The sequence below is a fragment of the Prionailurus viverrinus genome, chromosome C1, assembly GCF_022837055.1.
Source record: "Prionailurus viverrinus isolate Anna chromosome C1, UM_Priviv_1.0, whole genome shotgun sequence".
NCBI lineage: Eukaryota > Metazoa > Chordata > Mammalia > Carnivora > Felidae > Prionailurus > Prionailurus viverrinus.
Window position 1 is genome coordinate 17079772 of NC_062568.1, and position 14559 is coordinate 17094330.

At 40.0% G+C, this 14559-nt stretch overlaps 1 pseudogene; it reads left to right on the forward strand.

The window, feature by feature from the left end:
• The first annotated feature begins 284 nt into the window (after positions 1-284).
• Positions 285-14005, forward strand: LOC125173128 (60S ribosomal protein L35a-like; annotated as a pseudogene).
• The last annotated feature ends 554 nt before the right edge of the window (positions 14006-14559 follow it).

Consider the following 14559-nt stretch of genomic DNA (forward strand, 5'->3'; position numbering starts at 1 on the left):
GTTTTGATGTGAAATGTTGGGGTCTGGGAGCAAACAGCCAAGAAAAAATTCTTCAGTGTAATAAGGATGGTTTTATTAAAGCATGGGAACAGGACTGTCAGCAGAAATAGCTGCACTGGGGTTGTGAGGAGTGGCTGATTGTATAGTTCAAGTTAGGAGGGGGTTAGGGATAGAGTAAGTCTCTAAGGAATTTAGAAGCAAGGACCTTGAGGACCTAGCTGCTGTAAGGATCAGGTCATTTACTACTACCTAGTAAACCCTCAGTCATGAGACCCTTCAGATGTGTATCAGTGGGCCATATGCTTGGAGGATGATTGCTGACGTGTATCTTATGGAGGGCAGGGTAGAGATAAACGAAGTTTCCAAAGAGATTTTTTATATGTTAAAGACTTAGAGGATCCTGGTGGTCCTTTTGCCTCCAGCAAAGCATTCACATTGACAGTTGAGGTCCTGGAGGAAGGTCACTCTGCCTGGTCTCAAGTACTTGTCAGTAGGCTATAAATTGTAAGGAAGTTTTATTTTTTCTGTATTTCTTTTGCCTTTGTTCTCCACGTCAGTTTTGTCTTTTCCAGAATGTCAGATAATTTGACTCATATTGTATGTAGCCTTTTCAGATTGGCTTCTTTTCCGTAGTAATAAATATTTAAGATTCCTCCATGTCTTTCTGTGGTCTTGGACTATGATTCTCGTCAATGAATTTTTGGTTACAAGGAGTCAAAACGTATTCATACTTGCTAAACAAAAGGTGTCAGTAGTGTACTGGGAAATGCTAACAATTAGCTCTCTAACGGAGAAAAAAACCCCAGGATTTCTTTCCATGGTGTAAATACTTTTTACCTTTGGCTGATTTCAAATTACCAGTGGTGATGTCACTGGCTGCAGAGTTGGGAAAAGATGTACACAGCCTGCAAGTGCAGGGAAGCACGGCTCTGGCATCCCACTGGGTGTTTTGAAGTAAGGACACAATAGGCAGCCTCAGGGATATCCAAGGACAAGAAACAAATAATAGCTGGGACCTCTTTCAAGATATTTGATGAGGACTCTTGTACCCTTTTTGTGCTTTGCTTTGGACAGATTCGCTGATCTTAATCATGCCTCTGGGAAGTTTATCTTGCTAACGTATGACTTTCAGAGTCCAAAAAGGGGGGGGGGGACCAAGAAGTGGAGAGCTGAGTCATTTACTATGGTATCTTTCTCTTTATAGAGACCGAGTAGGGGCAAGTTGCTGCTGTTAATGGAGTACAGAGGTGGAAAATATCAATGCTCTCCTGCATAACCCAGTGGTGTGCCATGAAGGACAGCCATCTAGTGAAACACAGGTCAGGATCATGCAGCAAGAGGAACTAAAGTTCAGAGCAGACTATTTCTCTTTTCTAAGTTCTGCAACTTTTATCACAGCCATGTGACACTTCTCTAGTAAAATCCTTTTGGAATCTCCTAAGCCATGGTGGTTGGAAAAGCCAAATAAATTTCTGAAACTACCCCTGCATTCAGCTGACGCAGTCAGGGACCTTGGGAACTCAGCCCCTGTGCACGAGACACTCTCTGCTGGCTCTTACCGCTTTTCTTGCAGAGTGGAGGACAGACCAAGGAGCAAGCCAGGGCTGGCTCAAATTAGTCTGAGACATAATGGCCACAAAAGTTAACCTTTAACCACCTTTCCTCCTAATTATAATGCTAAAAATCACACCCAGAGGTGGAGACTTAATATGCAAATGAAGCATAGGATGCACAAAGAAGCCTGTTCTGTCAACTGCACCTACATGCCCAATTTCCTGTATTTCCCAACATCTCCCTGCTTAGAGTCCTGCCTACCTTGGGTCCTTTAAAACTTACCCTGGATGTTGTTCTGGGAGCCAGTCTCACACCTTTATCATGGCTGTATTTTCCTTCAGCTGCAGGTGTTGCCCGAATGAAGCCTTGCCTGCACCTTTACATCTTGAGTCCAGCCTTGTTTCAACCATTGTGGGTCCAAGGACCTGAGTTCAGTGACAAAAGCCCAAAGAGTAAATTTAAAGCCATCTATAGCCCAGTTAGAATAGTGGAAATTTGTGCCATCCTCAAAAGTCTTAAAAGATGGACCCCATTATATTCTCATTTAATTCACTGGTATGGCTCCTACAAAAATCAGGTTGATCGCAGCAAATGATAGTGAACTACCACAAAATTGACCAAGTGGTAGCTTTATTCACAGCTGTTGTGTTGCATGTGGTGTTGCTATGAGAACAAATCTGACCTGGAAAATGATTTTTTTTTTTTAAATCATTATCAGAAAAGAGGATCAAAAACACTCTGCAAGCACTTGGATGGAGAGCAGTGCACATTCTGAGTCTTGCCCTAGGTCTTTGTTAATCCTCCTGCTCGCTATGACAATAGATTCTAAAGGGACACTGCACAGAACATCATGTTGGTCCACTGGCAAATGACATAATATTAATCAAACTAGTGAGCATGAAGTGGCAAATGCTCTGGATGCTCTGGTAAGTCATATGTGAATTGGAAATTAGATAAACCTTAGAAAAATTCATGGTACATCGGTGATATTTTTACGGTCCAATGTTTTGAGGAATGCCAGGACATTCCTTCAGTGGTAAAGGACAAGAAAGCATTGTCCAATAACAAAGAAAAAGGCACAACACTTAGCCTTCTTTGAATTTAGGAGATATCATATCAGTTTGGTTAACTAGCACAGATTCCTTGCTCCCTGGTGGAAAAATTCAGAGACACTTTCCACTTGGTGTCTCCAAGGATCCCAAGCAGGATTGATCCCCATCGTCCACAAGAGTAAATCTTTTATTGGCTTTTCTCCTTTCCCTTCTCTCTGCAACATGCCCTACAATGCTTCCTAGCATCACCTCCTAAAAAAATTACACCCAATAGTAGGATCTGCTATTGAAGGGACCCGAACCAAGACAAGAGTAGAAACAAGGAAAGTAGTTACAAAGCCATTGCGATAATCCAGACAGAAGATGATGATGGTTCAGAATGGTAGCAGTATAAGTAACTGCTGGATATGTAACTCCATATCCAGCAGTATAAGTATAAGTAACTCCTGGATATGATCAGGAGTGGTTGAATTCTGGATGTATTTTGAAGTTTGATGAATGAAGTTGGATGTATCATATGAGGTAAAGAAGGAATCCAGGATGTCTCCAAAAATGTTGCCTGTATTAACTAGAGTAATTGAGTTTCTTTCCAGTGAGACAGAAGAAACTTCAGGAGGAGTAGACTTTCTGGGGAAGATACAGAGCTCAATTTTCATCGGCTTAACATTGAGATACCTAGTAAATATTCAAGAGACGCTGTGAAATAAGCAGTTGGATACATGAGTCTAGAGTTCATGAGAAGGGTCACAGAAGAGATATAACAAGAGAGTCATTGGTATATAGATGCTATTTCAAGCAGTGAGATCACCAGAAGAGTGAATATAAAGAGAAGGAGTACAGGAACAAGGCATAAGTACTGCATCCCCTCAGTGTTAACAGGCTATAGAGAAAAGAGAAGGAACAAAGGAGATTGAAAAGAAGCTATTAGTGGCCTAGAAAGGAAACTCAGAGAATGAGATGTCCAGGAGGACAGTGAAATTAAAAAAAAAAAAAAAATTAGTACATCGAGGAGGAGAGAATGATCACCTGTATTAAATCCTGCTGATAAGTCAGGGAAAATAAGGACTGAGTATTTATGAATGTGTTTAGCAATGGGAAGATCATTTTGAACCCGATGACAAATTTTTGATGCTTAAAACACTTCATAAATTCAATGAGTTTCGGTGGGTATCTGAGCATTCCTGGGGCTGAATACAATCCAGCCTGCCTCAGGAAAATGGGGAGGATATGTATGAAAAGAAGGAAGGAAGGATTTTTAAAATGAATTTTGGCTACTTTGTAATTTTGCCTGGGGTCAGCCACGCCATTGACAATAAAACGTTGGGAGGAATATGAATGGCAAATGAACAAAATCCCCTCGGTGCCCTGGGGCTCTGGGGCAGGGGAAATACAATAATACTAGAATCTCCTGGCAGTAAAGCTAGATTAATTTACTGAATGCTTTTGTGATAGATTTTGCTGTAAAATAAATTGGATAGTAGATTCTATTGAACAATGGTACCTACAATTTCTAATCTCAGAGTGTTTTTGGCTTATTATAATCAATGGGAGGCCCCTAGATACTCTGGAAATGATGACTTGGTTCAGGATGGTACAGCTCCCCGATGATAATGCTGGAAGTCATCCAACAGTAAGCCTCAGTTGTTCAATGAGAATCCAGGAGGAAAAATGCTAAAAGGCCTCACTCATAAAAAGCAACTGACTCTCAGAAGGTAGGGGGCAAAACAAGACCACGTGATCATTTTATCCATTTTCTACATGGCAAAAAGTTGTCCTGTGTCTAGTTCTAACTTTGGTTCAAAGGATGGATTTTTCTTTCTCTTGTAATAGCATTTGAATTTGGTCCAGGAACTCCCTCTAGCTTACTTTACCAGTGCCCAACATCATCTCTCCTGATGGAAAATGCTGCCTACTTGATGTTTGCATTTCTTCCTCCACTATCCTTCTCTTGACAATAGTTGCACTTGAGATAAAAAATAGTATCTACCTCTAGGGTTGTGAAGGATCATGTGATTTAATCTAGGAAATCACTTAGAAAAGTACCAGGGAATGAATGTGTGCTAAATGTGTGCTAAATGTTACCTCTTATTTTTAGCTTTATATAGCAAAGGTGCTATCTTTTCATTGCCTACCTTTACATGGATTCCTAAGACATGTGACTATGACCAATTGTAAAATATAGAACTTATCAAATCATTGTGATGATGAATACTTCTAATTCTAAAATGTATGAATGTGCCGGAAATGATGATCCTGCAACTGTCAGAAACCCTACAAATTCTGAAGACAAAGAGGAGTATGAGCCATTCTTCTTCCAAAGGCCTGAATCAGACCTTGGAATCTTTTTTTAAAGATTTTTTTTTTTCAACGTTTATTTATTTTTGGGACAGAGAGAGACAGAGCATGAATGGGGGAGGGGCAGAGAGAGAGGGAGACACAGAATCGGAAACAGGCTCCAGGCTCTGAGCCATCAGCCCAGAGCCTGACGCGGGGCTCGAACTCACGGACCGCAAGATCGTGACCTGGCTGAAGTCGGACGCTTAACCGACTGCGCCACCCAGGCGCCCCAAGACCTTGGAATCTTAAGATCTCTGAGACTAAGATAAGCAATGACATATGCTAAATGAGTCATTATGGCAATTGCATACTTCTAAGAAAAGTAAGATGAATATCTTTCTGCCAACTCCATGCCATCTCAGACTCAACAGGTCATGCTTGGTTCATGTGGGTCACTGCTTACTGTCCACAGCTGAATTTTCTTCGTAAGGAGGCTTTGTTGGTGTGAGAAGGGAGATGATTCATTTTCAGAAATACCAAATAAAAGCTGTGCTGTCTAGTTAACAACCTATTGGAAATGTGTACAACCCCTCACCCCCAATAATGGATTCCCAAACCCTTAGACACTTCACTTCCGTGTTCTTCTTCCCCTCTCCATTTCACTGGCTTATTTTTGCGGGCTTTGCAATGAGCATGTGCCAAAGAACAAAGGGAGGAGGGACTGAAAGTCTCTGCATCACCTCAGGGGATGTACATTTGTTCCAATCAGACTATTTTTTACCTTACGTGGGCATAGGTGGTATCGGGGTAAGGCTATTATCTCTGTGGCCAGTGAGAACCAGGGGAGGGACTTGCATGCTAGGAAATAAATTGTCTGCTGTAAGTGCCCCGAGTGTGCCTGTCAGACACCTGCTCTTGCAAGAACATTGATTAAGGCCTCACTTCACTGTGCTCTGAGTCTCTGTGTCCCTCCTTTGGTGGGGTCAGCGGGCTTATTTCTCACAGTCGTTAACATGAGCACTGAGATCCTAAGGGAGCTTCAGTGATTCAGTCACCAACCCTTCTAAGAGCACCTTTCAGTTTTTGTCACATCTGGTTCCTGATTGCAGAGTCTCAGAGCCCATTCTCCTTCTTGGACTCTTCCACAAAAGAAAATGTCCTTAACTCTGCATGACAAGCCCCTTGTCTCCATTCCACCGAAAACCTACCTGTGACTAAGAAAGATTTAAGAAGAAATAAAAATAGCTCTTATGCTTCTGGTCCATCTACAGCTGTACAAATGAAACTCAAGTTTTTATCTCAGTGAATTATTCCAGCACATCATCAAATGGGCCATACTGTCTCTTGCCTCTGGCCTTCACACATGTTGCTTTCTCTGCCTGGACTATACATGTTTTCCCTTCCTCCTTACCTGGCAAACTCTTCCTACTCACTCTTCCTGTCTTAGTTTAAACAACACTTAGCAAACTTAAACTATGCCTTGATTCTTTATTTTTAAAAATCAACACACTGAAAATTTCAAGAACATAAATATACTTTCCTACGTGATGTGCACTAGCATAACTTAAAGTGAGGACAGTGTGGCCTCAGATGATCTGTGAATAAGGTTCTCTTCATGGGCTCCAGCTTCCTTCCTGCAACTTCCTCCTCTGAAGGACAACCACCTTGTCAAGGAGCCTTCCTTCATCCTTTCCCAAGGATCTGGAATCACTGGTTTACATCTAAGAGAAAATGTAAATTGACGTGTTAAGTCTCCCAGGTCATTTGCAGATTGAACCTAGGTACCCTTGTGGAATGACAGGAAAGTGATGTTATGCAGCAGAGAGGATTTTACTTATTTCAGTACAAAACTAGGGACTTTGGGGCTGCCCTCACTTCTCCCTATCAGTAAAATAACACTAAATGTATTCCAATTTTCCCGACGGTTATTTTGCAAACCAAATGAGATAATGTATTTCAAAGTGTCCATAAACTATAAAGTATTACACAAATGTTAGTGCTATTATTAGTAAGTTTTACAAATTAACTATTCATTGGCATTCAAGACAAATCTGGAGATTTGTTATTCATAAGTCCCAGATCTCTCAAAGTTGCTGAGTTCTGTTCTGCATTCAGTAGAGCTTGGAGTTCCAGGTAGATTTAGGGACAGGTTCTGAATATTTTCATAAAGCAAGGAAGCATTTTTCCTTAAGGAAAAAAAATGATATAGGGGTGCCTGGGTGGCTCAGTTGGTTGAATGTCCAACTTTGGCTCAGGTCATGATCTTTCGGTTCATGAGTTTGAGCCCTGCATTGGGCTCTGGGCTGGCAGCTTGGAGCCTGGAGCCTGCTTTGAGTTCCGTATCTCCCTCTCACTCTCTGCCCCTCCCCGTATGTGTGCATGCACGCGCGCGCGCTCTCTCTCTCCCTCTTTCTCTCTCTCTAAAAAATAAATAAACATTTAAAAAATATTTGTAAATGTTCTCTTTTGCCTCATTGAGAATCTTCTGAGCTTTCTTCACTTTTACCCCAGAAGAACATTTTATTTTCCTATGTGACTTGAAAAAAATTTTTTTTCTGCCTGATCTAAGAGCTGAACTTTGGTATTTATTAAAATAATTCATTTCTTCATTTTCAGTAAAAATTGATTAGATCCTCCATTACCTCCTAATTAATTTTTAAAAATTTACCGTGTCTTATAAGTGAATTACACAGGTCTATAGATGCTTGTCTTTAAATTTTTTTAAAGTTTATTTATTTATTTTGAGAAAGAGCATGAGAGGAGGAGGGACAGAGAGAGAGGGAAAGAGAATCCCAAGCAAGCTCTGAGTGGCCAGCACAGAGCCCCATACGGAACTCAAACTCATGAAAGAGTGAGATCATGACCTGAGCTGAAATCAAGAGTTGGAAGCTTAACCAACTGAACCACCCAGGTGCCCCAAAGCTTATCTTTTAAAAAACCTACTTTTTTTTCTGCCAAGCCAAATGTGTGCAGTTCAAACATTAGCATAAATTTCATGTTTATCATATCACTAAGGCACTATATTTTTCCATTTGTCAAATATTATGAATTTGCATGATTAAAAATGATTATTGTCTACCCATATCAAAAATTTTTTAAAATTTTTTCCTGTTTTTTTTATTTTAGAGAGAGAGAGACAGAGAGACAGAGAGACAGAGCATGAGTGGGAGGCGGGGGACAGAGAAAGAAGGGACACAGAATCCCAAGCAGGCTGCAGGCTCTGAGCTGTCTCCACAGAGCCTGATGCAGGGCTGTAACCACGAACCGTGAGATCATGACCTGAGCTGAAGTCGGACGCTTAATGGAGTGAGCCACCCAGGCGCCCCTTAAAATTTTTTTTCAAAGATTGGTCATTGTTTAAAGTGGTCTTTGTCTTTGTGAATCTGTTTTTCTCTGAAGTCAGAAAACAGTTTCAAAAAGAAGGCAGTGAATTATGCTAGTTTGAAAAAAGAAACAAAAGCATCTGTTTTTTTTCTGTTAAAAGTGATATATACTAGGTAAGAGTTTGGCTGCTCATGTGCCTAGGCCAGAGGCAAGGCCCTCTCAAGCAAAATCAAATGAGCCACTGAGGCTTGCTCACATCCATGCACTAAAGCACAGTAGCCAAACAAACACATAAATAAACAAATCCATCCATCCATCCATCCATCCAAACAAACATCCATCCAAACATCCACCCATCCTCAAACTCAACTACCTACCTCATTTGATCACTTATGTAGTACATTGTTCTCAGGATCAGAAAAGTAGACTGCAATTCCCTGCATCAGCACTTTTAGACTCTGAGAGTGTTGGCCATTTTTTCCTTTATTTTCATTCACGTATTCATTCACTCATTTATCCAATAAATATTTTAGAGCCCTTCTGTGCTGGGTACCCATTTATGTGAACAAGTGTTTAATCCAGGCATTCAGATGACTAGGAAAGACAGGATCCCCTGCTTTCACGGAGATTATGATCAAGTGGGTAGAAGCAGATAATAAACAAGTGTATAAAATGAGATCATGAAGGTTAATGAGTGAGACTGATTAGCATGGGAAGGGAGGGCCACTCATTTAGATTGGCTGGCCATGAAGCCCTCTGTGAGGACATGAACTTTGTTTAAAGATCTGAGGAATAGAGGGAAGCAATCATACAAAGAACTAGGAGAAGAGTGTTCCTGGCCCAGAGAACAGAAACGCAAAGTCCCTAAAAATGGGCTAGACTTGGCCTTCTCAGTATTTCTGCAAGAAGCCAGGGTGGCTGCAGTTTAGTGAGCAGAGGGGAAAATGGTAGGACATGCACTCATTTCTTCATTTTCAGTAAAAATTGATTTGATTTAGGGGCTACATCATGAATCTCAAGAAGACCAAATTAAGGGGTTTGTGTTTTATTCCAAGTGGAAGAAGAAGGCATAGGGGAGTTCTAAACAGTGAAGTAAAAGGGTCTATTTTACATTAAAAGTACTGCTCTGGCTTGTCTGCAGTGGCCGAATTAGAAAATTGCAAGAATAGAAGTAGAAAAGCAAATAGTGAGATTACTGCACTTCTCTAGGTGAGAGATGCCGAAGGATCAGAGTAAGGGCAGAGGAGATAGAAGTTAATGGATCTGTGGTACATTTGAAGGTGTACATTTGTGGTATAGTTAGCAAACAGTTGATTAGAGTAAATACCGAGGAAAGGATGAGGGAAAAGGGACATCAAGGATATCTCCTAAATTTTTGAAATGGTGCACTGTGTTGATGGCAGTGCCATTTACTGATATTGAAAGGCTAAGGGAGGAATACACTTTTTTTTAAGGTTTATTTATTTTTTGAGAGAGAGTGTAAGCAGGGGAGGGGCAGAGAGAGAGAGAGAGAGAGAAGGAGAGAGGGACAGAGGATCCAGCAGGCTCTGTGCTGACAGCTGCGAGCCCAATGCTGACAGCTGACAGCCCAATGCGGGGCTTGAACTCACAAACCATGAGATCGTGATCTGAGCCAAAGTTGGACGCTCAATAGACTGAGCCACCCAGGAGCCCCAGGTGGAATACATTGTTGATGCATAGTTCTATGAAGAGCATGAAGCCCAGGTAGGAGAAAGTAACATATCGGAATAATGTATTTATCAGGTTACATCAATCAATGTTACTGAACTGCAATTAACGAGGAAAGAAAAATGTTCTTCTAGAGTTACCTTTTTTGTGCTTGGAAGAAGACTAAGCAATAGACAATTTAATGGGCTGTAGCTTGGGGAGGGCAGTGATTGTATTTAGATGCACAACACATGGATTTACAGCACTTTTTATAGAACATTATAAAATATTGATATATTTAATTTCATCATATAAGTTAGAAAACACCTTACTAGCAGATTTACATATATATATGTACATATATATATCTATACGTATATATTTACATATATTACATATTACATATATTTATGTATATATGTACAATATATTGTATGTACAATATGTACATATATGTACAATATATTTACATATATTATATATTACATATATTACAATATACATATATATTTACATATATATGTACATATATATATCTATACATATATATATATGTAATAGAACTTGAAAAGTAGTTGGTATATTACTATACTATTACTATAGTATAATAATATACTATACTATAATACCATACTATCTTATGCTTAAGAAATATCTGCTGGAATGAATGCACTTATAACAACATACAGTAATTATGTTACATGTTCTTTTGAAAAAAGTCATCACAAACTGCTTAAAGATGTGTTTGTAGACATGTGCTTGTTAGACAAATGGTAGCAAAAAGCAAAGCTGAACACATAACAGCCAGGTTCCAGTAGGCACTTAGTTTGAGAACACCTGGCATAGTAGACTTCATTCTGAATCATGACCAAAACTGAACCCTGCTATCAGCTTCTGCACACATTATTCAATGTGAGACCCTCAAACACATACTTCTACAGTAGCCAGGCATCAAATCAGTGAACAAAAGGGTCTAGAGCTATCGGGAGTGGTGGTCAGGGGATAAACTTGAGGATACTTACCTGTTTCCAAGGGGCGGCCCTTTCTCAGCTCTGACACTATTGCTCTGGAGTGAGAGTCTCATCTTGACAGATTTTTCAATTTTTCAACACTTATAAATGTTGGCAATTACATTTTTTAGAAGATGCTGTGGGGGGCAAACAAAACACGTCAATAGGCCAAATTTGGCTCTGGGGAATCTTAATTTTGACCTTGGACTTAATTTCTGTGGGCCTCAGATGATATAATTCTGCGATAGTGGCATGTAAACTTAATAACATTTTCTCAGTGGTTCTTAACATTTTCATTCACAAGTTCCTTTAAGAAGGTAAGAATCTGATGAAATTATGGAAACCTTCCATAATCTCCATATGAATGATATTTTACAAAACATGTCAGTATGTTCATGGACTCCCTGAAAGTTGTTCATAAAGGATTCCATGGACACCGTTTAAGAATCCCTGGCTTACACTCTGAAAAACAGTATGGAGTTTCCTCAAAAGATTAAAAATAGAACTACCCTATGACTCAGCAATTGCACTACTAGGTATTTATCCAAAGGATACAAAAATGTTGATTTGAAGGGGGACATGCACCCCAATGTTTATAGCAGCGCTATCAACAATAGCCAAAGTATGGAAAGAGCCCAAATGTTCATTGATGGATGAATGGATGAAGAAGATGTTATTTGTGTGTGTGTGTGTGTGTGTGTGTGTGTGTGTGTGTGTAATGGAATACTAATTGGCAATCAAAAAGAATGAAATCTTGCTGTTTGCAATAACATGGATGGAGCTAGAGTGTATTACGCTAAGTAAAATAAGTCAGTCAGAGAAATACAAGAATCATATGATTTCACTCATATGTGGAATTTAAAAAACACAACAGATGATAATAGGAGAAAGAAAGGAAAAATAAGATAAAAATGGAGAGGGAGACAACCCATAAGAGACTCTTAAATACAGAGAACAAACTGAGAGCTGCTAGAGGGGAGGTGTGGGGGGGATGGGCTAAATGGGTGATGGGCATTAAGGAGGTCACTTGTTGGGATGAACACTGGGTGTCATATGTAAGTGATGAATCACTGGGTTCTACAAATGAAACCAATACTACACCATATGTTAACTAACTTGAATTTAAATAAATTAATTAAAATTTTGAAAAGAGAATCCCTGGCTTAAACAAATGTAAAAATTAAAATGTTATAATGCTATCTCTTCTTCAACTGTCAGAAAGCTCAAACCCAGGTCTAACTGTAAAATTTTATGTCTACTTTTCAGTTTGGTTTTTCTCCTTGGTCTCGACCTTCTAAAATGTCTTCTATTTCTTTTTCTTCTCTCATTTTCCCCTTGTTGGTCACTCCTCTCCCCTCGCCTCCTGATTGTGCTCATGCTACCCTGGCTGCTCAGAAACCTCTACAGCTGCCCTTTCCCAAATCTGTTGTCCACCCTAGAGGTCTGTCTTGAATCTGCCTTGGGCCAACTCCCTTAGACCCCTGAGGATGTCTTTCATCAGAACTTCAAAAGCACTTACAGACTGCATATCTCATTTTGACACTTAATCATACTCTTGCTTTTTAATGTTATTAAATGTTTCACATGACTGTGCCACAGGGCTGCATAAAGTCTCATGTTTTGCCCCTCTCTTATACACCCCACAGTATTTAACAGAGTAGTGAGAATAGATACAGCCTCAGTAGAGATAAAGTTCAATTGTACTGCTCTTGATTTCAAAGCCCTCTATTTTTCCATTTCTTTTTGTAAATAGGGCAAATCACTTGAAGCACATGTCATTTTTAAAATGAGCTTTCACCTGGTGATGCAATGAAACCCAGATTCACAGGGGAGCATGAGGATTTGGGCGGATGAAGGATATTCCTGTCTGGAAGCTGTAAGACCTAATATGGTAATTGATTTGACTGGATTCTAAGGCCGATTAAGCGGTCATAGATCTTTAGGACATAGAAGAAGATTAACCGGAGAATATGTTCTTTGCTATAGAGTAATAAGCTGTGAGTTTATGGTTTTTGATAATTTCTCAATCCATTTTACATTTTTATTAAATCTGTTATTGGAGAACATTAGCAGACTTTAGATGTAGCCTGTTACTCATTGCAAAATATAGCCTTTAAATAAATGCTAAGATGGCTTCTAAAGGTTAATGTTTCCAGTGTCAGATATTTCTAGGCAGCAGTTTAAAAGGCTTGACATTTGCTGGGTAGCCCCTGAGAAAGTGCTCCTCCTCCCGAACATAGCACATGTAGACACTAGACTCATTGAGCAGACATTAATTGGGTGTCTACTATACTAGGTATGCTGGTGTGGGGGCAAAGGAGTCCCTACCTTTGAGACAACAGAGATACGGACATTAATAAAACAAACACCTGCCCTTGCCTTCTCCCCACTGTTGAATGGGGAGACAGCACAGCAAGAATAGGCAACCTGAAAGTATGAAGGAATAGTACTGTGCTTACCAGTGGGCACCAGGGGCCCATGAAGCCTTCCTGGAAGAAATAACAAAGCAGCTGAGTGTTCAGAGATACTGAGTAAGACTTAAGGGGTTTACATTGCCGACATCAATCACCATCTATACACTGTCCACGGTTTCCTACTTGTTTAATTTGTATCGTATAAGTTGTCATCTAAGGATTAATATCATCTTAACTGAGACCGTGTATTCCAACTTACAAGAGTTCTAACCAGAGTGAGTGTGCGGTTATGTTGAAAACTGTGCTTCAGCTCCTCGGGCCGGCTTGGAACCTGTGGAGGCCTGCTGGGAACAGGACTCCTGAAATGACAAATATGTCTGGAAGGCTGTGGTCCAAAGCCATTTTTGGTGGCTATAAGCGAGGTCTCCGGAACCAGAGGGAGCACACAGCTCTTCTGAACATTGAAGCTGTTTATGCTTGAGATGAAACTGAATTCTATCTAGGCAAGAGATGTGCTTATGTGTACAAAGCAAAGAGTAACACAGTGACTCCTGGTGGCAAACCGAATAAAATTGGAGAGATCTGGGGAAAAGTAACTCGTGCTCATGGAAACAGTGGCATGGTTCGTGCCATATTCCGAAGCAACCTTCCTGCTGAAGCCACTGGCCACAGAATCCGTGTGATGATGTGCCCCTCAATGATTTAAACTAACAGAAAAGTAAATAAATAAAGGTGTAGATTTGTTCTCTTGTAAAAAAAAAAAACAAAAAAACAAAAAACAACAACTATGTTTCACTCACCCAACTGGTGAATTTGGTATAAAGACTGCATTTGTCTCATTACATCCCAAAATATCAGGAAATACCTTTAATGATAAGATGTACATACGTAGGGGCATTATGACATATCTTAGGCTTCAAGAGACATATTCTATTTCTGGAAGTTTATTGGGAAAGTATTGTTAAATTAATTAAGCAGGGAGGCCATTAGACTGAGTGGCTCTAATGTCAGGATTGTCTATGTAAGCAAACTGAAATATAAGCCTATAAATGCCTTGAGGTTATGAAATGAAAACACTAAGAATAACCAGTCACAAGCAGCCAACTAGTCTTTGAGTTTTAGCCCATCAAATAGTTCCCTTTCTTTGCTTCCACTCCTTCTTATATGAGTCTTCTTGGTTCCTGGTGGTGGAGGGCTCCAACCACTTCCAGCCTGCGTGGTTGGAAGGAATCGCTCTTTACTCAAACTCTTGAAAGTTTT